This window comes from Triturus cristatus, chromosome 4_1 (assembly GCF_964204655.1).
Source record: "Triturus cristatus chromosome 4_1, aTriCri1.1, whole genome shotgun sequence".
NCBI classification, from domain to species: Eukaryota; Metazoa; Chordata; class Amphibia; order Caudata; family Salamandridae; genus Triturus; species Triturus cristatus.
The window spans coordinates 772,648,771-772,674,841 of NC_140585.1; positions in this window are offsets into that span (position 1 = coordinate 772,648,771).

A 26,071-nucleotide genomic window follows, 5' to 3' on the forward strand; every position below is an offset into this window, starting at 1 on the left:
GACTTTTGGGATTCTCAAGAGCCGCTTCCGTATCCTCCACAAGACTGGCGGCGCCATGCTATACCAACCAGACACATGCTGTCGAATAATTGCTGTATGTGCAATGCTGCACAACATTGCCACCAGAAGGGGGATACCCATGGAGGTGGACAGGGATGACGACCCCCAGGCTGACCAACCACCCGCCCAACGACGACCGGCACACATCCCAAACACAGCAGAGGGCCATAGGAGGCGGACAGACATAATGCAAAATCATTTTTGACCCTGGGTAAAATGAGACATTACAAGTTGGTGTTGGGTGCAACTGTTTAATGCACAGTAGCACTGAGGATTGTGCAACAGAACTAGCATTGTGAATCATGCTCCGATTGCATAAATGTAAATAAAAGGTTCCTTAAAGTCAGGCCTGTGCAAACACAATAATTGGATGGCCATGGTTGCTCCACCATGGACCTGCAGCATGTCCAAATTTCTAGTGGCGCTTGCCACGTACACCAAGCCTCCGCTCAGGTGCATCCAAACCCTCACCACGGCCTGTCCCCGTGGAGGCACGTGAACTTCGGCGCCTGGTGCTGGCCTCTGCCAGTGACACGCTGCTGACACTGGAGGCAGCCTCACTGGTGTCATCCCCTCCCAATGCTGCAGCACTGCATGTGCTGCTCTGAAGTTGTTCCACAGCAGTGGTGATGTGTCCCAGTGACTTGGCCACATCACCGCAGAAGTGCCCAAGGTCCACCTGCAGGGAGACTGTGCGGCGTGCCAACACAGCGGTGCAGTTGCTGTGCCGTTGTATGGCCTTGGTAGCGGCGGCAGAACGCAACATTAGCTGCCGGTTACTCCTCCTCTGGGACTCATGGCCCTCCCTGATGGCACGGGTGAGCTCACGTACCTCCTCCCTGAGCTGAGCATTGCCATCAGCAACCGCAGTGGTCTGGTCCCTGACCGCCGTGCCCATGTCCCTGACCGCGGAGCCCATGTCGGTGACTGCTGCAGTCATGGCGCGCATCTCCCTCGCTAGGCGCACGATGTTGCAGCTGATGCTAGCCACATGTCTTCCCTGCAGGTTCTGTGTGCGCAGCATCCTCTCCTCAATTGCAGAGGTTGTTGGGACATCCTGGTCAGCTGAGGAGACGGAACTGCGACGGGCCCTGTGACGCCGTGCGTGTCTTGAGCCTCCATGTGGTGCAGCAGTTGGTGTGGATGTGCGCTGCGTGGGTGCCAATTGCGGGGGGGGGGGTTGCCATCTCCTGCAAGGGCGCAACTTGGTGCCTGTGCCTCTGCGGTATTGTGGCTGTACTAGCTGCAGGCTGGCTTGCTGGTGCCGTTGCTTGTGGCGCAGGTGGTGGTGCCTTGGCTTGTGGCGCAGGTGCCTTGGCTTGTGGCACTGGTGCTGGTGCCGTTGATTGTGGCGCTGGTGGAGGTGGTGCTGGTGGGGTGGCAGGTGTTGGCGGTGCGTGCGCATCCTGCGCAGTCTCCTGGTCTGACTCCACGGGTGTCTCAGATATGATCAGCTGGTCGCTGTCGTCAGAGTCCCCAGGTGATGCATCTGTGTGTGAAACAGTGCATGATTAGTGGGATGATTACACCTACATAGTGTTGTACCCATCAATGTCCCTCTGTGGTCCAACAAGTGAACAGTCTACAGCCATGTACAAAATATGTGTTGTGTGAGGATTTACGCCTGTACCTGCACTCTGGGCTGACTAGACTACAACTCCCAAGATGCAGTAGTGTCATGTGTGGAACTGTCTGTGCCAGAGCTGCAGACACAGTTAGATTGGGCTGGGGGCATGGGTGTGGATTTACGCTATGCTGGGTGTGGCACAGGCATGCATCTTACCTTGGGCACTTGTGGCTGCGCCGGACGTGTCCATCTGGATCACCCCCACGACGGCTTCCCGCTCTATCGTCCCTTCCACAAGGTCCTCCAGGGCTTTGTTGGATGGTGCAGTGCTTGTTCCGCCTCCAGTCCTTCTTGCCTCCCGGAGCCTCTCAGCAATCCTCTCTTTTGCGCGCTTCCGCAGGTCATACCACCGTTTTTTAAGGTCGTCGATGCTGCGGCTAGTGACGCCAACCGCATTGACCCTCTCACGGATGCGCTGCCAGATGCGCCGCTTCTCGGTCTCAGGCACCTTGAGGGACAGCTTGCCAAAGAGGCAGTCGTGTTTGCTGGACACTCCCTCGATGAGGTACTCCAGCTCCCTGTCCGAAAACTTCTTCTTGCGCTTGCGTGCAGATTCAGCGCTGGATGGCACTTCCTGCGACATGATGGATGTGTGATGTGAATGGCAGAATCTGTGTGGCCTCACTGTGCACAGCCTGTCCTTCTTTCCAGCTCCTGTCTGCTCCTCTCTCGAGGCTATGTGGGTGGGGCAGCAGTATTTCCTGGTTGGTGATGTCATCAGCCTGTTCCCGGAGCGACGCGGCAATTTGCGATTTCGCTATTACCGATTCAGTAATTGCTAATTCGGTATTACCGAACTCGCTATTAGCCAAATCGGTATTACCGAACTCGCTATTTGCTAGTGGGGCCGTTTGCGTGCCCCGCTATTAAGGAATCGGTAAATTTAGCGATTTTTAAGGAATCGCTAAATTTAACCGAATCTGTTGATGCATGCCAATTACCGATTCCTTAATGGCGATTCCTTATTTTTCGCTATTAAGGAATCGGTATTAGTTTGGTTGATGCATATGCCCCTTAGTCTCCCCATGTCTACAACCAAAATGAATTTGTTCTTGTGTGATGTAACCAATGCTCATGTAAAGCACTCCAATACCTGACAAGTCTGTACTATATAACACTGCAAAAACACAAAATAATAAGTGTTTTGCACACTTCTGTCATTGGGCTATATTTGGGCTACATCTGGGTGATTTTGGGCTACATTTGGGCTCTTTTGTCTCCGGTGGCCATCTAGGGAGATTTATTTGTTATGAAGTTTCCTAATTTCCTCATGTACTGCAGTCTCCTCAGTAGGAAATGCTTTCAGTTTTTTACTTTGATTCCATCATGAAGGTATTCAGATATGTCACACATTTGCCATAAATTCTGAATGTTAGCACTCTAGTTGCTCATTAGATCACTGTAGTAAAACTACTGTTCACCATGGAAGTCTGCTCCTGGTATTAAAAGTGCATGTTTCAGTCTGCATATCAGAATATTTTAATGAAATAGAAGAGGATTTGAGAAGTCACTCAAAATGTGCCCTCATTTTCTTTCTTCAGCATTAATCATAATTTCTATGGCAAAATGAACCCCCTCATTGTGTTCCTTTTTAAATTAAATGTTTTAAGTGTTACCACTTTACTCCAACCAAGATGGCTTCAGGTGTGCCATACGTTTATCATAAGTAGGACTGTTAGCGCTCTAGTAGTTCTTTGGAACACTCTGGGAAGCTGCAGTAGAACACAAAGGAATCAACTGACAGTCTCTGCCCTTGTTGGGTGTACATGTCTTACTGAGAATGTCAGACTTCATTCTCACATGACTGAGAAAGATAATGTGAATTTACAGAAAGTAAGCTCTCAGTTTAGCTTATAGATCACCTTCCAAACCTCTGTGGTAAAAGCATGAGGAAATATTTTTCTCTCAATCATGATATCCCAGCAGAAGGCTTTTTCACATGGTGAAATCACCTTAGAACATACCACAATTCCTAAAATGAGTATGGTACCATCAACAAATGATTTATAATGTAACTAAAGTCTTAAAACCTTCTATTAACTGCAATGCTTTTTAATGAGGTGCTATCATGTATATTGGTCCCAAGATGGCTGCCAACACTTCTTGGATGAAGTGCTGACAGCCAATCAGATCTCAGGATGAGATGTGTGGTTAGGCTCCGCCCACATATATATATGCTTTTAAATGCTATTTTCTCAGGAAATACGGAACAGATTTACACCAGACCTGCAAAAGGCACTTCCTTGACCTTATGGCTACCTCTCTGCCAAATTTCAAGTAATTCTGTTCAGCCGTTCGGGCTGTAGCTGTGTCTAAAGGTTCTATGGAAAAATGCATGGGGAAAACGTGTTTTGGGACCCCCTTTTTTCTCGGCCCCTGCTTGACGAATCACCCCAAGACTTTCAGGATAGGAGCTGAACGGAGCGCCCCATTAGTTTTGAAAATTTCGCGAGGATTCGTCAACCGCCGCCAAAGTTATTCAAAATAGAATTTTGAGATTTCCTATGGAAACTAGGTTGTAACTATAACTATCTACTGGCGACCGCCAGTAGATAATATATATATATATGTGTGTGTGTGTGTGTGTATATATATATATATATATATCCACACAGCGTCTTCTTCACAGAAGGACTCGCACTCGGAAGATGAACCAATATTTATTCGTTACGCGTTTCGTCAGACAAACTGACTTGATCACAGGAAATACCACAAAACATAGGAGGCATTACATAGCTGCTGAAACAAAGTACAGACTAGTAATTGGCAAGTGGTAGGAATAACCACGGCGGCCATTTCTAAATGTCTAAATACACTTCCATAATAATAGATATAAATTCATGCTAGTGATTTTTACACATGATGTAACACTGAAATCTGCGTTTGTTTGCGTTTTTTTTTTGGTTTGTTTTTGTTTTTGTTTTTTTAGCATGTCACTGGTAACACCTTTAATAATGAGATTGGAAAATCAATTCCTAAACTCGAGCGTGCAATAGGTATATCTAGCGCTAGTGCTTAATTGATTATTAATACAATCTAGGTGACCTGAGTACTAGGGGGCCAGAAACTCTGTAAAGAAACAACTCTATAGTTAAAGAGCTGTGCATTTTGGCAAAATTGCAAAAAGAGTGCAAAGCTAGTGCTTAACTCTAGATTATTAATACAATCTAGGTAACCTGAGTACTAGGGGGCCAGAAACTATATAAAGAAACAACTCTATAGTTAAAGAGCTTAGCATTCTGGCAAAATTGCAAAAAGAGTGCAAAGCATAAAGTCGGAATAGTGCCAATATATTCAGCATATTAGGCTCAATATAGCCTGAAAAGCGAACCTAGTTAACACGGTTATAAGGTAAATCAGTATACACAGGACTAGCACAAACATATATATATGTTCACAATAGTTGCAGCAATTAACCAAAATTAAGCAACAGTTCAAATGACAGGCTAAATTATTGTTAATTAATGTGTTCATTCCTCATAATGTTCTTTAAATTCAACACGCTTATGTCCATATGACCAAGTTCCATGTGTAATGCACGACCAAAATTACAACTAGCTGACCAACTCCAAGGTCAGCAGGCTAACAACCTCCTGATCAAAGAAAGTGCCCAAAGTGAAAAATATATAGAAATAAGAAAAGAAAAGAGAAGAATATGTCTTATCTGAGATGGACCCACAGGACGGGGAAGAAAAGGGTAGGGTAACCGGAACGGATGAAACAATCCGCAGGTATGGCGACCCTTCCTTTCCTCCTGTGCAAAGAAAGAAGAAAAGTGATATTAAAATTTGTTTCTTAAAATTTCAGATGGTCATACTATTACATCATAGTACATACCTATTGGTAAAATTCAAAATGGTAAAATGCAACAAACAGGATGTGATCAATAAATTCATGATAGATTTAAAACCCAAACTTCAACAACAAGAAGAAGATATCAAAAATCGTAAACAAAGGAAACTCCACAGAGACTATGTGGAATATGAATCGGGTCGCATCCTGACCTACAGTCACAAGTATGACTATTTATATGATGACCTACCACAACCCACAGAAACAATAGAAACTATGGTACTGGAAGTAGAAAATCCAGATACTGACATCTCAATCTCTACGGTCAGCTCAATATCTGAAAGGCAAGCGCCAGTAAGAATGGCAACTTTTTTAGACGAGTTCAGGGTCTTGAAAAAAGGCCGACAAATACCAAGATCAACACCACAGTCACCGCCGAGAAGGGGAAGAGCACCACGAGGCTGAGGCCGTGAAAGAGGAAGAGGGAGGGGAGGAGTAAACAAAGACGCAAAAGAAGAAAACAAAGGGAATCAAAAGATAAACGCAAAAGAGCCCATGGGAAACAAGGCACGTGGCTCAAAAAGCAAGAAGTAATGGATCAGGACACGGTAAATAAAACTATCATTAATTTAAGTGAAAGACAATTGTGATTTTCTGAAAAAAGTACATTATGTCTAGGTCTTACTTTTTGCCCTACGGAAATTTTTAACTACGCAGACACAAGTATTGACTTGTACAAATTTGTTAGGAAAGCCAAACTTAAGAAATGGCATTTCCTTTACAAACGAGACCATAATTATCAATTTTCTACAGAGGAGAACGTCAGCCGTCCTTTCCGAAATCTGAACATTGCAGATGCAGAAACATTACGAGAAATGCATGAGTTAGCTATGGGATATGAACCACAGATGACTTCTCCCAATGAAGAATGGGAGCCAGATATTCCCACTGACTCTACAGTTTCCACAAAATTTAAACCCTGGTCTATTTTTTACCCCAGCCTCCCCCATGATAATATAGATACTTTCCAAGAAGTTGTCACGCAAGCCTTGCTTAAACTCAAGCATCAAACCAACAAAAATAAGAACATCCAGTTTAATCTATCAATCGAACAAAAAGAATTCCTTAAAACATTGGCAACAGATCCTAACATCATCATACGCCCTGCAGATAAAGGGGGAAATATTGTCCTTTGGGATAAACACATGTATACTGCGGAAGCACAGAGACAACTGAGCGATCAAAAATTCTACACTAAAACTAATATGGACACATATAATGCAAGTATTTTTTTTTTTTTTTTGGAAAACCTTTATTCTTCAAAAACATGGACACAGCTATTCAGCCGACATCCCGGAGGTTCGGCAGCTTTGAGAAAGCAGAACAAAGAAACGTCCACAGTGCATAGAAGGAGAAGCAGAAAAGGTTCTGTTTTAAATAAACACAAACTCACACAAAAACCCCAGCATGGCGAAGGACACTGAATTCCACTGGTGATTGCCCCTCAGGGGAGAGCAGCCCCCCCCTCGTCTAACAGTCACAATACTGTGTTAAGAGGAAAAAGGGGGAAAAGCAGAGGCCCAAAAAGTCAACTAACAATCAGATACATGTACAAAAGCTGGAAAGAATGTTAAGGAGAGAGCTGTTCATCGGGGGGATCCAAATCAGGGGCAAGACATATGCCCCCCCTATACTGGTTCCACCGCCCCCAAATGGCGTGCCACTTCCGGGGGCGCCCTCTAGCACAATATACTGTCTTTCCCTTAGCATACTCCAGTCCATGTTTTCTTTCCACGCAGTCAATGTGGGAGGACCCGCAGAGCCCCACAGGCGCGCGATGTCTCACTTAGCCACCATATTACCCAGAGTCACCCACAGGGTCTGTGCCTCATCGTGATCGGTAGGCCCCCAAACATTCAGAAGACAGCACCGCGCCTCCGGCTGCATAACAATGCCCGTCACCTCCCCCATCACAGTATGGACTCTCCTCCAGAATTCCATGATAACGCCACATTCCCAAATGATATGCATAAAGGTACCCACCATACCGCAGCCCCTCCTACATAAACCCTCCTCAGAAAATCCCATATGAACCAGCCTTGGCCCCGTAACATAGGTTCTGTGAAGTATTTTGAGCTGCACCAGCCTCAGACGTGATGGGATCGCGACCTCCTTAGGAGAGGAGACCGCAGACTGCCAATCCTCGTCATCTAGTTCGAGTCCGTCCCTAGTCCACTGGTCCCTCAGCCCCAACAGCAGGTCCGCCCGAACATTTATCAATTTCTTATATATGAGAGAAATCGTACTCTCTGGCATATGGCCGTCGAGGATCCGATCCTCCAATGGAGAGGACTCAGGCACCGTCTCACCGTCTACGAGGACTGACCACAGGGCATGACGCACTTGAACATAGCGGAAGAACTCGGATTTCCCCAACTCATACTCCTGCTGCAGCTCTTCAAAGGACTTCAACCTCCCCTTAAGCAGCAAATCTCCAACCCTGGAGATTCCAATCAAGTCCCATTTATCAAAACCTTTCGTATGCCAGAGCCTCCCCAATTTTTCAGATTCAAACAACGGGGTAGCTAGGGTGAGCCTATCCTTCCAGCCCAGCGAGTCAGTCGCCAACCTCCACACGCGCACCGCCACCCCAGTGGGCCCCGTGAGGGACGAATCCAGCGCCCGAGAGTACAACGCTCTATGATAATTACCGCCGCGCAGCAACCATCGGTCCATGGCATAGCCGGGGCTTAGAGCCGGACCATAGAAACCATGATTAATCGCGCTCAACTGGGTGGCCCAATAATAGCGTCGAATGTCCGTAAGCACAATACCCCCGTCGTACCACGGAAGTGTCAACTTAGCAATCGCTAGGCGCGGCCGTCCATCCCACAACAACGATCGTTGGAGGCTTTCAACCTCCCGGAAGTAACTGGCCGGTACCCAATCAAGGGTATTCTGCAAGGCGTAGAGGAACCGGGGGAGAGACATCATTTTAAACAAGGCGGCGCGCCCAACGAGAGAGAGCGGCAGCCTCCGCCAGCCCGCCACATCCCGCCGCAAACGCGTCAGTGGGGGGAGCAGGTTTCTCTCATACCGCAGGGTGGAGTCAGTGGAGATAAAAATCCCCAGGTACACAAAGCCCTGCTGGGCGATCCGGATCAAACACGTTCGCGGGACAGGCGGAACCTCGCCGCTCAGAACATACAAATACGATTTACTCCAATTGATGACGAGACCCGAGTTCCTGCCAAAGGACGTCAGAACGTCACAAACCACTATAAGCGAGTTCTTGGGCGAGGCGAGATATAACAGGATGTCATCTGCATAGAGCGATATACGGTCCTCGTGCTCGGGCGACCACCTAAGTCCACGTATATCCGGATGCCAGCGTATCCACGCCGCCAGCGGCTCGAGGGCAAGGGCGAACAACAAAGGCGACAGGGGGCACCCCTGCCGAGTTCCCCTCCCAAGCTGGAACGGAGTCGACGCCCGCCCATTTACCACAACACTCGCAAGGGGGCCCTCATAAAGCAACCTCACCCAGCTCAAAAAACCAGGGCCAAAGCCGAACTTGGCAAGCACAGCCCACAGATATGCCCATTCCACCGTATCAAAAGCCATCGTGGCATCAAGAGATGCCACAATAGCTGGTTCTCGGAGCGTGCCCGCCCTGGCAATCAATCCATGGAGGCGCCGAAGGTTCAACGCAGTGTTACGGTGCGGGATAAAGCCGGATTGATCCGGATGGATCAAGTCTCCGAGGACCCTGACCAAGCGGCCTGCCAGAATTTTAGCCAGAATTTTCGGCTCAGCATTAAGGAGTGATATTGGCCGATAGGAGGCACACTTATCTCGGGGTTTACCCTCCTTGTGCATTACAACAATCGTCGCCAGTCTCTGATCCAACGGAAGGGACCCGCCCCCCCGTGCCTCCACAAACATGGCGCGCAGGTGAGGGGCAACCCTATCCGGGAACAGCTTATACAAGTCAATCGGCAAGCCATTAGGGCCTGAGGCCTTACCCGAGTTCAGCGCACGGATGGCACCCGCCACCTCATCGACCGTTATGTCTCCATCGAGGTCATCTCTATCTACGTCAGAAAGGCAGGGCAGAGCGATGTCCCGCAGGAGGTCAAGCGAGTCCTCGGTCGGCCTATCCGAAACTGAGGCATAAACCATACGGAAATAATCCGAAAAACACTGTACTATCCCCTCAGGGTCAACAACCACCTCTCCCCCATCTCTCGTCAGCTCCGGCACCACCCTATTAACCCGTTCTTTTTTGTCCAGCCAAGCTAGGAGCTTCCCGGCCTTATCACCAACATCATACAGGCGGCCCTGCTGTTCCCTACTGAGGGTCTTGGCAGCATTTGTCACCAGGTCCTTATATTCGGCTTGCTTCAAGCTCATCTCATGCAGTGAGGCCTCTGTAACCTCCCCCTCCGGGGCCACCTCTAAAGCCGCGATCTCCTCCTCAACCTGCATAACCTCGCCATCTCTCCGCCGCTTGGCTGCCACTACCAAGGAGAGGGCCTCTCCTCTCAGCACGGTCTTAAATGCTTCCCACAACGACACGGCCGAGTCAACGGACCCCTGGTTGTCCTTAAAAAAGTGATCAACTGTCTTCAACAGCGCACTGCGCATCGTGGGGTCACGAAAGTACCAGGGGTTAACAGGAGCAACCCTGCCCCCTCCCTCGCGCCCGACATCCAGCCGGACCCACACTGGCGAATGATCCGATATGCCCCGCGCCATATGCCTGGCCTCAGATACCAATGAGGCGTGCGCAGCCAGAGTGAGCAGGTAATCAATCCTGGAGAGGCTACCATGCGCCCCGGAGTGGAAGGTGTATTGGCTCTGTGTGGGGTGCCGGAGCCTCCAGCAGTCTACCAGGCCGAGTGTGTCTAGAAAGTCTGGAAGCCACTTCTGAGCCCCCCCGGTGTCCCTGGGCGGGTACCTATCCAGCAGCCCAGAGCCGACAGCATTGAAATCACCCCCCACCACTAGCATACCCTCCGGGAGGTCCAACAAGGCCCTACCCAGATCTGTAAACGTGGAGGCCTGCAGGGCAGGAGGGACATAGACCGAAACCAAAACCAGAGTTCTTCCTTCCCACCTCTCCGCCACCGCCACAAACCTCCCCCTATCATCAACAATGGTGGAGTTCACCTCGAACGGTAGTGAAGCTCTAACTAGGATGCCCACACCCCTGGAGCCGGAGGAGAATCCCGAGTGAGCTATGAATTTGTAACCTTTCCTATTAAGAGCATGGCAAGTATTACCTATGAGGTGTGTCTCCTGCAGTAGGACGACATCCGGCAAAGACCGTTTCAAGAACTGCAAGACTATCCCCCGCTTAATGCGATCCCCCAAACCATTAACATTCCAGCTAAGAACGTTTAAACCCCTACCCCCCATCCCCACACACCAAGAGGCCCACCCCACACCCGAAGAGCCACCATGGAACAATCCTGACAATGATTACTACGCCTTGCAAAAACAAACCCCCCAACAACAAACCCAAAATCCCAACTATCCCCCCCACCCTGCACCCCTGCTGCAGCTTACAAAGCCCCCCCAACTTGCAGTGTGCCTGTCGCCCTACCAAAACCCAAATCTACAAAAAGTACCCTGAGGGAGGAAAGAGCTCCCATCGTCCTCCCGCAACCCTCCGTATTGTACTGCAATCAGTTCAAGTCATCATTCGGAACCAAATCAAGTCAGTCCGGCTCCAAAGGCATCAACCCTGCCCATCCCGGCCACTGTCCCCGTCTGCGGCAGCATCCTCGCCAGTCCGTCGTCGGGGCAAAGCGTCCAGCCATTCACCGGCCATAGCAGGCGACTCAAAGAAGAAAGTTCGGTCTTCATACACCACACGTAATCTGGCAGGGAAAAGCATGGCATACTTCAGGTCCCTCTCCCGAAGCCGTCGCTTCACCCCCAGGAAACTCTGCCTTTGCTTTTGCACCAGCTGGGTGAAGTCAGGATAGAAACTCACCGACGCGTTCTCAAAAGGGACCGGGCCCGTCACCCGCGATGCTTGCAGGATAGCGTCCCGATCTCGGAAGTGAAAGAGCCTGGCGACAATCGGTCTCGGTGGAGCTCCCACCTTGGGCCTCCCACCCGGCACTCTGTGAGCTCGCTCAACTGCGAAAAACTTCCCAAGGCCCTTAGGCTTCAGATGGTTAAGCACCAAGTCCTCCACGAGAAGGTCTACAGAAATCTCGTCCGAGGACTCCGGGACCCCGATAATGCGCACGTTGTTGCGCCTGGCCCGGCTCTCAAAGTCCTCGAGCCTACGGGCGGAGAGGTCACTCTCGGCCCGCAGCTTACGAACCTCAGTCTGAAGTTCCGAGACATCATCAGCGAGGCCCGTGGTCTTGAGATCAAGGGTTTTAACCCGTTCATTAGTTTTGCCCAAATCCGCGCGGATCAGGTTAACATCCACCAAGATGGTATCCACTTTGTGCGCCAGGGCATCAAACTGTCTCTCAATCGAAGCCTGCATCCCTTCGAGCGCGCCCATGACATCCTGCAACGAGAGCTCCGAGGCCGGAGGTGAGGCAGTCTTCTGTCCATCCAGCGACTGGCTCGATCCACCAGGCGACCCCTTCTGCTGGGCATACCGATCCATATTATTGGCTTGAGTATAGGCTCCCCGCCTGGTAGCCTTGGGCTTCAGCCGATCCACCTCTGCTTTACCCGACATGTCTGGCACCAAGCAGTCCGGTGCAAAAAGACGGCCCTCTCTCAGGTAGAGGGAGCAGGAGAAGTCAGATCTGCAATAGGCAGCCAGGGTAGGGCGCAGAGCGTCCAGAGGATAATAAAGCAGCCGAAAGCACTCCCGGGCCAAGGCAGACAAAGGGCGAGAAAGTGAAAGTGAAAGGACGGGGTCCTCCGTCCGACAGTTCACACCTCGCCTGGCCGCTGTTGTTCAAGTAGAGGTCGGGCATCCTGCCAACGCCAGCCCCTGGCATCCCTCGGAGATAGGCCTCAATCTTCCGCCGTGCACAACTCCGGTTCCCGGTGGGCGATCCGAACTCGGGCAGCATCAATCGCCTCCATAACGAGTCATCTGCAAGATGCCGTGCATATAAAACAGGATTGAAGACAGGATAGCCGACGGAGGGCGCGTGGGTCTCGGGAGCTCAAAGCTCACGCGGCCATCTTGGTCAAGCGCTAATGCAAGTATTTTTGACACTTGGGACAAACTAAAAGAATGGGAAGAAAAAGGCTATGTTACATGGGAGGAATATTGTTTCTTGAAATGTGACTATCCTAAACTATCAATCCTGTACCTCTTGCCAAAGATCCATAACAATCCCAGTATACCACCAGGAGACCTATTGTGTCATCAATAGGAAGTACCTTAGAAAATGTGTCCAAGTATGTCGATAAAAGATAGTAAAGATTTTCTAACCAAACTTAAAGAGATCAGATGGGGACCCACTTACCTGATGATAACACTTGATGTTAATTCCCTCTACACGATTATAGATCATACGCAAGGTATGGAAGCATGTCATTATTACTTGAAAAAAAGACCAATAGACTATTTAGAACATACTAAAATGCTCTTGGAAATGATGCACCTATGCCTTACCAATAACATCTTTATGTTTGATGGCACAATCTATAAACAGATCCTTGGTACAGCCATGGGAACTTGTTTTGCTCCAAGTTTTGCTAATCATTTTTTGGGCCAATGGGAGGAGGACATCAGAAATGATAGTACACTTTCTTCATCTTTTGGCAGAGTCAAAATTTGGCTTCGCTATATAGATGATCTTTTTGTAATCTGGACTGATACTGAAGATATGGCCATAGACTTCATAGAGAAACTAAACAACAATGGACTTACCATCACCCTTACCAGTAATATGAGTAGGCACTCTATTGAATTTCTAGACCTACTCATTAAACCAGAGCGAGATATACTCGAAACTAGTATATTTCGCAAAACGACAGCTGGCAACACCCTCCTTCACGCTCTCAGTAGCCACCCAGATACCCTCAAATGGCGTATCCCCTATGGGGAGTTGCAGAGAGCGAGAAGGAATTGCAGTACTGATACTGCATTTCAACTAGAAAAATAAATCATGATTAAAAGGTTTAAAGATAGGGGTTATCCTAAGTGGGTTCTTCAAAAAGCTATCAACAGAGTTAACCAAATTGATCGCGTCCAAACTTTGACAACCGAGTCTGAAAGTAACATTGAGAATATCACTATCCCTGAGGAAACCAATAGAGTCATACTTACCTATAGTGGTAACTCTGGACAGATAAAAAATGTTGGCCAACAAATGGGATATACTTAAAAGTGACCCTGTTATTGGCCATACTTTTCAGCGTAGACCTAGAATAACTTACAGAAAAGGACACCGTCTTAAAGATATTCTCGTCCATAATGATATAACACCCAGGTCAGTAACAAGTGAACATAATCTCAAAGGATTTTATCCCTGTGGCCACTGTAAAGCTTGTCGTAACAGTTATATGACAAAAACAGTTGCCATTCCAGGCTATGATATACCTAAAACCATTACTCAATTTTTAACTTGCAGCACATCTTATTGTGTATATGTAAAGATATGTCCTTACAAACTGTGGTATGTGGGCAGCACCACCTGAATGGCAAAGAAAAGAGTGCTAGAACATATGCGTGCCCTAAACAAAAAGACAACCATTATCCTATTGCCAGACATTTTGACCTTTTCCATTTGTCGAACAGTTCCCTGCTGAGCTACTTTGTGCTGGAACAAGTCCCCACTGGTCCAAGAGGTGGTAATAGAACTTTACTACTTCAGAAACATGAATCCAAGTGGATAATTGAACTCGAAACAATGTATCCTAAGGGTCATAACCTGGACGAAGAATTGAGTATACATTTACATAGTGAATGATTAGTGTTCCTACTCTCTGTGTAATCTGTTTTGAATATGACTATATATGTATTTTGTTGGTTGCTTTGAATTTTACCAATAGGTATTTACTATGATGTAATAGTATTGAAGTACCGGGTTTTTAGAACCCAGCGGTGCAGGTGAACACACCCCAAGACTTCGGATTCTTCCTGTTTCAGACCCACAGAAACACAGAGTCTTCTAGGTGAAATCAAAGATCGTCTTTATTGGCTACAGACCAATCACAGATATCCGAGAAGTACAACACGATGTATGTTCTCAGGAGACTGCTCCTCAACCAAAAACCAGTCTTTACTTATATACACAAAATTACGCTTTGGGGCAACACCACCCCTGTTTTACAAGTGGTCATTCACATATTTTAGTTTCACAGGAACAGCAGAGTCATAATGACAATCCCACATTTCAGTTCATTAAGCATGCAGTTATTGCACCCAGCGAGGCTCAGAACCCTCATCAGATAATAGCAGACCCCAATAAAACGGGCACGTCCTGCTCGTAAAACAAGCCATAAAGTAGGAAACAGAGTCAGGTGTGAAAACAGCTTAGAAAATGTAAGAAACTACTATATCATAGATGGATCAAAAGATCCCAACTGTACAAGTGAAACAACGCCTAGAAACAGAAGAGATATATTGATGATATTTTTGTAGTTTGGCGGGGCTCTTTGCCACTACTATTGGAGTTTAAGACATGGCTGAATAGTTGTAACACCTTTCTTAACTTCACGTGTGAATACAGCAAAACACAGCTTCCTTTTTTGGATATTTTGATTACACCATCTGACCGGGGGCTTTCCACTGAACTATATAGAAAACCACTAGCAAGGAATTCCTTATTGCTATATGACAGTTACCATCCCAAAGCCCTAAGGGATAATTTACCTTTTGGCCAGTTTTTGAGGGTCAAGAGGAATTGTTCCACCACAGCCAAATATCAGGAACACGCAAAAAACTTGTCACAACAATTACAAGTGAGACGATACCCTAAGAAACTGATTAAAAAATCTCTTAAACGAGCACTTAACAATAACCGTGAAGCATTATTGGAACCAAAACTGAGGAAAGAGACTCAGGACAGATTGACTTGTGTCCACACTTTTTGCAGATTTTCCAATCAGATTAAGAACACCATCCTATCTCATTGGAAGATTCTGAGCATAGACGATGAAGCTTTACCACGCCCATTGTTTGCATTCAAGCGCAGTACTAATCTAAGGGATAGGTTGGTCCACACCCGACCCCGGGTTAAGAACAAAGAAACACTGAACACTCTATGGGGTTTGCCGGCGGTACAAGGACATTTTCCTTGTGGATCATGTGCGGCCTGCCCTCATACGACCATGACCACTGAAATTGACATAGGGTCATTAAGACCTTGGCGCCTCAACTCTCATACCAACTGCAACAGCAATAACCTAATATACATGATCACATGTCCTTGTGCATTACGATACGTGGGCATGACCACTAGAAAGATCAAGATTCCTATATTAGAACACAAAAGCACAATACGATGTGGCAGGGCGTCTACAAAATTGACACAACATTTCTTGACTATGCAACACAATTCAAACGATCCTAAGTGGACAGTTTTGGAAAAACCATTCATTCCACCTCATCACACTGATATTTCAGCATTCCTGTTTAAACGGGAAAAATGGTGGGTGTATAAGCTGCACACGGACACCAGTGGCATGAATGGTGATATTCCGTGGTTGTTACTATAAGCCTCACAATAAGATTTTTTTGTCGCACCATTAATATCATGATTTCTTTTGATACATGATACTTTTTACAATCTCTGGTGGTCGCTGTTGAGGCACGCCGGTGTCATTTCCCATTTGTAAGATTACTGGGTTTTTTTTGCAGTAATTTACTTTCATTTTAAAAATCAGACAGCGCTCTCAGGTCACTGATACACCCTCCACTTTAACATCAGCACACTGGCAATACACAACCATGTGTGGTTTATAGTGCTTCCCAATGTCAGAGAGCGTTGCTTAAGAGAAAGATTTGTTTCTTTTCTTTTTTTACCGATGCATGTGGGCTTAGTTGCTTTTCAGATCACTAAGGTATGATGATCATGCGTTGTTCTACTTTGAGCAAAGCGATGGTCTCGATCGAAGTATTCATATACGCATGCGCTATCAGATGACCAAGATCGTTCTTACCCGCATGCGCGGAAGAGGAGTGTCTTCTTGATGCATGTGGGCAAAAGCATACTTGTGCTTGTTTCTTAGTACCATGACTATTTAATATGCACACTGGCAATACACAACCATGTGTGGGTTATAGTGCTTCCCAATGTCAGAGAGCGTTGCTTTAGAGAAAGATTTGTTTCTTTTCTGCTAAATAGTTACCGATGCATGTGGGCTTAGTTGCTTTTCAGATCACTAAGGTATGATGATCATGCGTTGTTCTACTTTGAGAAGAGCGATGGTCCTGATCGAAGTATTAATATACGCATGCGCAATCAGATGACCAGGATCGTTTTTACACGCATGCGCGGAAGAGGAGTGTCTTCTTGATGTATGTGCGCAAGAGCATACTTGTGCTTGTTTCTTTGTACCATGACCATTTAATATCCAGGCCCGTGATTGGTCATTCGCACTTATTGAACTGCCTTCTTTAAGCAGTGGACTTCCTGTCATCGGCACCTCCGGCTTCAGGCTCACTCGGGCCTCGGTGTACCGACGGACAGGTAGGTCGTTTTTGGGGTAGTTCTGGTTATTGAAGTAATCGCTCTAAACATTCAGCATTGCTTATCTTGTTTTATATCTTGAGTTGCACTATGTAGTACAACTAGGTGACTTTTGTTATGTATGGACATAATCAGTGGCTTTACCTTCTATGTCAGTCTACCTAACGTTTTATGCCACAAACATTCGTTTTCTTTGACAAGCAACACTCAGCCTGTTTGCTTAACTTAGTGTCTTTTACCTGTAGTCCTTGTCGTGACATTATGTTATCCCTACTCCTTAGACAGACTCTCCTGAAGGGTTAAGTTGTGTACAGTCCTTCAGGATAGAGATCTGATTGTTACTATAACAGTGATCACTTTACTTTTTCATAGAGCGGTGCACTTTTCCTGAGTAGTTGCCAGTGAGAGGTTGGTTGACTTACCCAGTATTCACGGGTAAGTCCCCCTTTGTGACAGCCTTTTGTCATTAATGAATTGATTTAATCTCGTATCTGTGTGTGAAACACCACTTATTATCATATTGGTGGTTTTTGGTTTTTTTCAGGTGGTCTTTACTCATGATGCACTTGACTTAAGAAATTGGACCCAGAGTATCCTTTTTCTGTTTTTTTGCATGCAGCAGCTGTTTCGAGTCCTGACGAACGCCGTGCCATATTTGTAGGCTTTAAGGCTGAAACATGTTGACAATTATCACTATCACCATGGTCTAAAAAATTGTTGACTACTGGTGCACTATCATTTTAATTCTAGCCAAGGACGCATTATGAACAAAGCGGTGCTTTGACGCTCTTGAGCTATTTTTACTCCCACTTGCACTTAACATCACACAATTATAAATAACAAAAATATTTTCTTTCTGCGCTGCGCCCTCACTTATACTGCTAGCTCGTCATTGTGGATTTAGTACATCCCACTTATTTGAACAACAAAACATCCTTGAGCTCCTCCCTCATTGAGAGGGAGTTGTAGCCCCCAGAGGAACTAGGGGTTTCCTCTGGGATGGAGAATCCCAATGATGAAGCATGTCACCTCTGGTGAGTGAGGGATTTCGTCCTGTTAAAGGATATGCCCACTGGTGTTTCTAGGCGTTGTTTCACTTGTACATTTGGGATCTTTTGATCCATCTATGATATAGTAGTTTCTTACATTTTCTAAACTTTAGATCAGACCCCAGGGTTTCACTTGGTTTTTGATTCAGTGTTTCTTGGGGGAACAAACCCTGTGTGGTCTTCATAAATATTTTCCCTCAGACCCTCTGGTTGTCAAACCATTATTTGTATTTTGTGAAAACAGCTTAGTCAGGGATCGTGTGCGAACAGGGGCTTTATGATGGGTCGAGCCCTGATGCTAATCACATTAGGCCGCGAGAAAGGAACCGGCTGGACAGGATTGACCTCGGGCAGCGGAGTCGGCTTGCACAGGTCAGAGAAAAGTCACAGAAGGTGTACGTGTCCTTTTAGGCCTAGGCATGGCCTCAGTGCGCAGTCTATGTGAGGGCAACCACAAAATGGCTACTGTACTAAAATGGAACCTGAAGGGTACGATATGTGGCATCGTATGCACGATGAATTCATCAGTGAAACATGACGAAAACACTCAAACATATCGCGTTGCTCATTTGCGGTTCACTGATACCAAACTTGGCATGGTGGGACCATCCCACCTACATGGTTCCGATTTTTAAAGTACCACAGACCCTCCTTTTGCCCTTAAATAGGCAAGAACTATACTAATCTGAGTCCAAGTCTATGTTCATAAAGTCATGGAGATGTTGCTGTAGCATCATCCTATTGCTTAGCTCGTCCTTCGATATAGGTTTCCTTACACATGATGTAACACAGAGGCTACACATTACAGGGGCACACTGTATACATAAACAGAACAGGAAAAGAATGGCTAAGATCATTCCAATGACTATTAGAATCTTCCATCCCCAAGCTGATATCAGTCCCCAGAACCACCCCTTTAGTGACCAATCTCCTTTATCTACGTGAATGGATTCGGAAATCTTATGCAGTTTGGAAATGGCCTGGTAGACTGTCGGAGCGTTATCCGGTATGAAAATACAACAGCTTGATTGGATGACTTTGCATACCCTACCACGGTCTGCAAGTATGACGTCTAGAACCATACGGTTCTGCAACGTCATCAGGCGATCCGCTTGAAGCTCAGCTGTCAAGTTACCAAGGGCACCGGCCGTTACATTAACAGTGGATTCAACTACACGGGTCAGTTGTCTCAGGTTCTGACTTATGACCATTGGTCCCCAAAACGGCAGGAACCCCAGGAAAAAAGTCTCCCGCTTCCTGACCGGCAGTATCTTCCTTACTAACAACGCCTCTCACAACTCTGGTCTTGTGATAATCAGAGGCGGCAGTAAATGTTGGCGGTAGCAAATTCGCAACATAGCATGTGCCCGAGAAATCAGGGGGCAACCATTTATATGCTCGATCATTGCAGACAAAGTATGTACCCTTGGCAGCCAAAAACGCAGGGGAAAACTGTGATGGAAAAGTGTATGTCTCAGTACAGTTACTCTTCCCTAGTTGAGCTCTTGGATTCTGACCATTACCTTGTAGACAGAACCGACCTATGTGGGGTACGACCCAAATCGGAGATGAACTTTTGCGCTGTTTTTCACCCAAACTGATGCTATACCCAGTCGCGTTCCAACCTACATAAGCTCGCAACTCATCCTTGGGAATAGATGTATATGCATCGATATCTCTACTCATATCTGCAACTCCTTTCATCAAGGCTTTATTTTTCGAGTTAGGTCTAATGGAACGCGGTGGTCGTTGAGAGTAGGTTTCAAGCGCAAAAAGAAACATGGTCTGGAATGCCCATGATGAGCCATTATAGCTGAATGGCAGAACTAGATATGGGATGCCCTTATTAATGGTGTGCTGCATCAAACCACACACCCAGCAGTTCGTTGTATTCATAACTAGTTGGTGCTGGTGCAGGAGTTGAATAAACGAATTGTTTACAAATTCAGCACGTCTAGCTTGTTCGTGTTCTGGCAGAGGGTGGAAAGAGTGTTGGGAAACAGTAGGAAGAGGTGTGGGCTGTACAGTGGGTGCAAATGACACTTGGAAAGACAATAATACACAACCTACAGAAAACATCATTATGCTAGATAGCGCAAACAGACATAATACTACAAAACATTTGCTATTCATTATTTTACATATTCTGCTCTTGAAATTCGTTTTCCTCGGTGGGCCTCTTCATCCTGAAAAACTCCATCCTCTAATCGTGCTGCTCGCGGCGGATGAGTATCTTCTGCTAAGGAGTACACCTGTCAGTTCAGAGAACGCCCTAGACCAACCAGAACCGTCGACCTAGCGTGTTCGGCTTTTACCCCAAAGTCTTGGCACCGCGACCCTGCAGCTGAACCCGGATGGTGGTTCGAAAAACAAAAAGTCAAAAAAAAAAGTTTTTCAGGTGATAGAGCTGCACCTTTGAAGATATCAAAGAAAAAAGAATGTTTATTTGTCCATAGTTCTTGGCCTCAAATTATACCTATTTCTGCCAGGCACTGTCTGGTCTTGAAACAAGAGTTCAGGCTCTGTGGTATCCAATCGAATTGATGGCGATATAGCTTCCTGCAGAATGTCGTCACTTTCTCGCTCTGTATTTGTCCCCTTTACACGTGCATCGCTAAAAGGCACAAAACGAGGCACAGTCTCAGCCTCGGAGTCAGCGATCCCCTCCTGGGCCCACCGGTCATACGGTAGGGGTAAAGGGATCCTCTTACAGTGTATGCCGTGAATCCAATTCTTTTTCCCTTTCACTCGAACTGCTGATCTTGTCGATAGCAGGACTAGGTGGGGGCCGATCCAACGAGGCTCATCATTCTTTTTTCGTTGAAAATTCTTAATTAGCACTCACGTTCCAGGATTAATAGGGTGTCCTGGAGCTTCAGAGGCCTGGGGCAGAGTATAATGAACCTGTTGGTGTAAGACACGCAATTTAGCCGTCAATTCATACAGGTAATCAAGCAGTACTGGATATTCGATTTCACTGAACTTTGTCGGCCTTGGCACTCCCCATACATTGGCCGGACGGCCAAACACTATTTCATATGGACTAAGTCCCACTCATGAATGCACAGTCATTCTTGTTGATAGGAGTGCTAAGGGCAGAGCGTCAGGCCATTTAAGACCGGAGCTCGCCTGAATTTTGGCCAACTTAAGCTTCAAGGTGCCATTGTAGCACTCTACTAATCCAGCTGATTGGGGTGATTTGCAGCGTGAAACTTTTGCTTAATGCCTAGTCCCTCACACACATTCTTCATCACTCGGCCTACAAATTCACTCCCATTATCACTCCATACCATCCTTGGCATTCCGAACCTAGGGAAAAATTCTTTAACTAGGGCTTTAGCTGTGGATAAGGCAGTATTGTCTTTTAGGGGATATGCTTCTATCCATTTTGAAAAAGCACAAACAACAACCAGCACATATTTCAAATTGTTGTATCTTTCCATGTGGAGGAAGTCTAGTTGCAGAACTTCAAAAGGATACAATGGAGGCGCAAAATGACCAGGTGGAGTTGGGGTTCCCCTACCAGGATTGTATTTCAGACATACCATGCAATTTTTGACTACATTCTCTGCACATTTAGGGATTCCAGCATTTTGCCATACTGGAGCCAACAACTTACAAATCCCTTTCACACTGATATGTGCCATTCCATGCGCCATCGTAACCACTGGAAGCACATATGCATCAGGTAACAACCATCGCCGGTGTTCTGACAAATCAATCCAACAACCGTTTTCATCTAATTTACCCTTACTCTCTTTCCACATACTTAATTCTTTCTCTGTGGCTTCAGCTTGAAGGGACTTCACACTCTCTATCGTGTCTTCACACATTCCAACATCACCAACCCATCTTGCAGGGCCTGCAACATATATTCGGGTTGTCACATCTTTTGCTGTTTCTTTCGCAGTTTCGTCAGCAAATGCATTACCACGCCCAACATCATCGGTAACCTTCTTGTGTGCGCTGCATTTCACAATCGCAACTTGTAATGGTAAGGTCAGCGACTCAAGGAGATCATTCACTAACTGACCATTCTGAATCTTAGCTCCATGCGCAGTCAGGAACCCACGTTCTTTCCACAAACGCCCAAAACTATGGGCCACACCAAAAGCGTACTGACTGTCAGTATATATGTTCACTTTCATTCCCTTCGACAACACGCATGCTCTTGTGAGTGCAATTAATTCTGCCGCTTGAGCCAAATTATGTGGTATGCGTGCAGTTTCAACAATCGTGTGCAGAGTCGTGACAGCATACGCAGCAGTCGTATCACCATTCGGAAGCTTGAAGCATGAACCATCCACCCATAAGGTACCATCACATTCAACCAGGGGAGTATCTTTAAGATCCACTCTCCCTTTTGTTTCTTCTTCTGTTCTGAACAAACAATCATGCTGTTCAACCTCATCTGTGTCTGTCGAAATTGGCAAAAATGTGGCTGGATTCAACGTACTGCATCTCTTTATGTGTACATGACTTGCTAGCAGTGTCAACTCGTAACTTGACAATCGAGCATTAGTTAAATGCTGTGTCTTGGTCCTATTTAACAATGTGTCCACTTCATGAGGAACCATTACAATCAATGTGTTATTCATCACTAGTCCAGCAGACTGTCGAATGGATGCAGCTGCTGCCGCTGTAGCTCTTAAACAACTTGGCCATGCCCTCGCTACAGGGTCCAAAGTCGATGAAAAATACGCGCATGTGCGCGTTCTGTCTCCAAAAGGCTATGTCAGTACTGACAATGCACAACCGTCCCTTTCATAAACATACAAGGTAAAAGGCTTACTATAGTCGGGGGTACCCAACACAGGAGCTGCACATAATGCCTCTCGTAATTCCACAAAACTTTTCTGACACTCTTCAGACCATGGGACAGGATTTGGTATATCTATATATGTTAATGCTAGCAATGGTTTTGCCAATAAAGAAAAACTCAGGATCCAGTGCCTACAATATGAAGTGATGCCCAGGAAAGCACGCACTTCTCTCTTTGTTTTTGGCACGCTTAATTGTGCAATGGCTTGGATTCTTTCTGGGGTCAGTTTTCTTCCCTCTTTCGAGAAGAGATGACCTAAATAGGTCACTTCTTGTCGACAATATTGCAGCTTAGAGAGAGACACTTTATAATGGAAGGTAGACAAATGACGCAACAATGATGATGTAGCTTGTTTACAAATCTCCTCAGTATCTGCAGCGATTAGTAAATCGTCAACATACTGGATAAGGGTAGCACCTTTAGGTAAAACAAGGGCATCAAGTTGTGCTTTTAAAGCCTGACTGTATATTGATGGGCTTTCACAGTAGCCCTGTGGAGCACGTTTAAAACGGAAGCTTCGACCTCCTGAACAAAAGCCAAAAATATCTCTGCTCTCCTCTGCAATCGTGATACTAAAGAAAGCATTTTTTAAATCAATTACTGAGAACCAAGCAGCGGAAGCTGGGATCATTGTCAACAAGGCGGTTATATCAGGGACCACTGGAAACTGTGGCACAACAACCTTATTGACCTCTCTAAGATCGATCACAAATCTGTAAACAGGTGGCTGAGAAGGGTCAGTACGTTTTAAAACAGGCAGAACCGGACTATTACAAACGTTGCCTCTTGTCTCTTCAATGACATCCTTCTCAATTAAATCATAGATAATTGCTAACAACGCTTTTTCACCTTCCTTAGAGATCTTGTACTGGGGAATGCGGGGCAATTTAACATTGGCTTTCAAAGTGACAACATACGGCGGTATTTCCAAAAGGCCCACATCATTAGGGCCAGTGGCCCAAAGGGCATCAGGAAGAGACGACAATTCAGCTGGCAGTTTATTCTTTGACAAATACATGGGAGAAATCACTTCCTTGCCCAGCGTAAGTTGTACTCCTGAGGGGGAACAATATAATGTCGCATGTAATCTCTTCAATAGGTCCAATCCTAACAAGTTTTCATTACATCCTGTCGTCAGGATGAGGGGTGCTTTCAGCTCACAAGGTCCAACAGAAAGGGCCATAGGACTTGAGATCGGGTTCCTAACCGGAGCGCCAGAAAAACCTACGGAAACATTAATTTCGCCAGACAAAGGCGCGCCAGGGAGTTTGGAGCGCATAATAGAACTCTTTGCAGCACCAGGTGTCCAGCAGAAAGGGCTCTGTTATACCCGCTGTAGTCACCTTAACATACGGTCCGCTCTGGTCCACTGGCACTGAAACAACTCCCTCTCTCTGTCTATGGCTGTCCTAGTAATCATTCCCTTCTGTACTATCATCTTCTGCATAGTAGTCATTATTATAGTACTGCGCTGTCTTGCCAGTCGCATTGGCTTGCTGATCAAAACTATTCATCGTATTTTGAGGCGGAAGAGGATGCGCGTTCTGGGGAACATTTCCACGCCCTCTACCTCTTGGGGCTTGCTGGCCACCTCTACCTCTTGCGCCATAAGCATTATTTGTGCGCTGCAACAATCTGAGACAATTATTTTTAAAGTGACCCCCCTCCTTGCAATATGAACATTGATTGGGACCGCTAGGGACACGTGGTTGATAATACCCATACATTTGCTGATTATTCTGGAACTGTTGGGGTTGCTGATAGATACCCTGTGTTTGCCTATAATTATTCTGACCTGCACGTGGCGGATAAGCCTGTTGTAAAAGAACCTTCGTTTTCAACTCTTTCGTTTTCTTGTCTGTTCTATCCTTCTCATCTTTATCCCTATTTTCATAATACTGTGCAGTAGCCAGTATTTGCGCTGAAGAGGAAACGGCCCAAGAACTCTCTGAATCTTTTAATTTCTTACACAACTCTGAAAGCAAATTATGCACAAATTTATCAACAAATAACTGTTGACCCCCTTCTGCACTCATGTCCTGACCACTGTGGTCGATAAATGTTTCTTCAAACCTAGTGAAGAAATCGGACACTGTTTCATCTTTCTTCTGTTTGCATGTGGATAATTTATCCCAATTTACACGTATTGCGGGCATTAGAGTTTTCATATAATTAATTATTCTACCAGGGAGTTCTGCTACCACGGGCTCAGGCTTGGCACCACCAACCTGTCTATTGTCTGCATTAATGATATTAGCCCATGTGTCACCTAGGTCTGCAGCATGATGTGCATTGCGAATCAATCCCCACAAAGGCTGTGGAACAACATTCCCGAACAACATATCTATGTCAGCTAGATTCATGACACACGATTCTGCAGTTTGTGATAACTCCTTATAATATCCTGCAGGATTCTTACGGGGGTCAGGCAATGTCTGCTTAAGGGCTAAAACTTCAGATCGTTTCCAGGGAACATGTACCCAAACACGCTGAAAATGTGCCAGAACAGGTGGATTAGCATTCGCATCACCAGGTCTCCAAACTGGAGGAACCTCACGCATCGGATATTGTCGCGCTTTTACTTGTTTCCCTTCAGGGAATTCATGTCCAAACAATTGCTGACAATCCCCATTCCTGAAAGACAGCAGTGTCGCAACTGCTTTCTCAACATCAGAACCCACAATCGTACCTTTTCCAAATTCAAATCGCACTTGACACAACTCTTGCGGACTGGAGTCTACATCATTATCTTCCAATTCCTCACATAGAATTTCACACATTTTCTCAAAAACATACCGCTGTTGTGGCGCTTCCCACTGATGAAAAACATTAACAACAGATTCTACATCATATCTAGAAGGATAAACAATCCATCTACGTGCCATGCGGTCCAGTTCTTCTTTCTCTCTAGAACCAGGTATTTGACTACGTAACTGCTTACGTTGTGGACCAGGGGTCGTAGTAGACGACCCAAAGAGGGGTGATATAAAGCTAGTGACTGCACTAGCTATTCGCTGTCGTGCAGAAGGAGAAGTCGAGGCAAGAACCGGGGGAAAAACAGAGGGAAGAAAAACGGGTGCAGATACAGATA